This window comes from Echinops telfairi, unplaced genomic scaffold (genome assembly GCF_000313985.2).
Source record: "Echinops telfairi isolate 266 unplaced genomic scaffold, ASM31398v2 ScPeMD7_443;HRSCAF=831, whole genome shotgun sequence".
NCBI classification, from domain to species: domain Eukaryota; kingdom Metazoa; phylum Chordata; class Mammalia; order Afrosoricida; family Tenrecidae; genus Echinops; species Echinops telfairi.
The window spans coordinates 2,410,804-2,412,317 of record NW_022104341.1 but is presented as its reverse complement, the minus strand read 5'-3'; positions in this window follow the sequence as shown (position 1 = coordinate 2,412,317).

The window sequence follows — 1,514 nt, the reverse complement described above, 5'->3', positions numbered from 1 at the left end:
AGAAAATATGGTCTTAGTGATAGGATAACATGGTAGTGATATTTAGAGACTTTAAAAGGTGACAAACAACGTATGGGCAATGTGCAAAACAAATAGCTGGGACTATTCCCCTTGACCTCTTTTTTCTCCATTTGTGTTTGAAACAAATCATCGGAAGCTCTCCTGTCTATGTCCAATTCTTTCACCCCCACTTCATTCTTAATCCTATCAGATCTTATGTCTGCTAGGACAAGGACAGTTTTAGGCTACATCACTGTATAGGACTAGCCCTGGCATTCCGTCCAAGGAGCCTTGGTCTTACAGTAGTTCAGCACTTGGCTCCTAACTGGAAGGTCAGTGGTTCAAACCCACCAGTTACTGCAACAGAAAAGACATGGTCATCTACTCCTATAAGGATTAGAGCCTCTGAAATCCATGGGCAGTTCGGCTCTGGGGCCACTATGAGTGGAATCAATGCCCAGAGAAAAGCATTATGTTTGGTAAAGTAGAGAGTCGGTGTCAAAGAGGACAACCCTCAGCAAGACAACTGGACTGGCACAGTGACTGCAACAATGAGCTAAAACAATGGCTAGGATGGTGCACATAAGGCAGTGTTTCTCCCATACACAGGCTAGCTATGTGCCAGAATAGACGCCACAGCCAGCACAACACAACTGCAGTCCTTCCACTCATGATCCCACATATTCAACTGACATACTCCTCCTCGGCCCCAGTTATTAGAGTAGGGTCATTCATACAGTATTTCAATCTTGAGTACAGTTAATTGTTCTAAGCAGTCAGAAGGGAGGTATGGGCGTAGATTCAAGCTTAAATTCTGAGCACTAGATTTGCAGAAAGGTAGAGAGAAAATTCTCACTGCTATGGACAGCACATAGATTCTGACTCATAGCGAGCCCTATTGGCGTAGTGGGTTGGGTACACATTGGGGCTGCTAGCTTCAAGGTCAGATACTTGAACTCCCCAGCCATGCTGCTGGAGAAGGATGGAGCTTTCTGCTCCTGTAAAGATTTACAGCCTGAGAAACCCACAGGGGCAGTTCTGTCCTATCCCTCCCTAGGGTCCATATGAGTCAGAAATGACTTAATGGCAGTGAGTTTGGTTTGATTTTTGGAGCGAGAACGCTGAAAGCCCAAAATCCATTTGTAGAGTCCTCATCTAGAGTCAGCCTCCATTGAATCCCTTCAGGATTGTGACCGGTCCTGCCCTCAGGCAGAGTGCACACTGGCATTGAATTGATTCCAACTCACCCTATAGGTCAGACTCTCACTTCCCCTGTGGTTTTCTGAGGCCGTATATTTTTATGGGAGTAGAAAACTCTATCTTATTCTTACAGAGTGACTGGTGAGTTCAAACTGCTGATCTTGAGGTTAGCAACCCATCACATAATTCACTAAGCCACCATTAGAAAGCTGATTATCACCACACACTTACCAGCTGAGGATGAGACAGTCTCTACAGGGCTCGCCTGGGTGCGCCCATTTGTGAGCCATGCGCTGACTGCCTTGGTTGGAGGG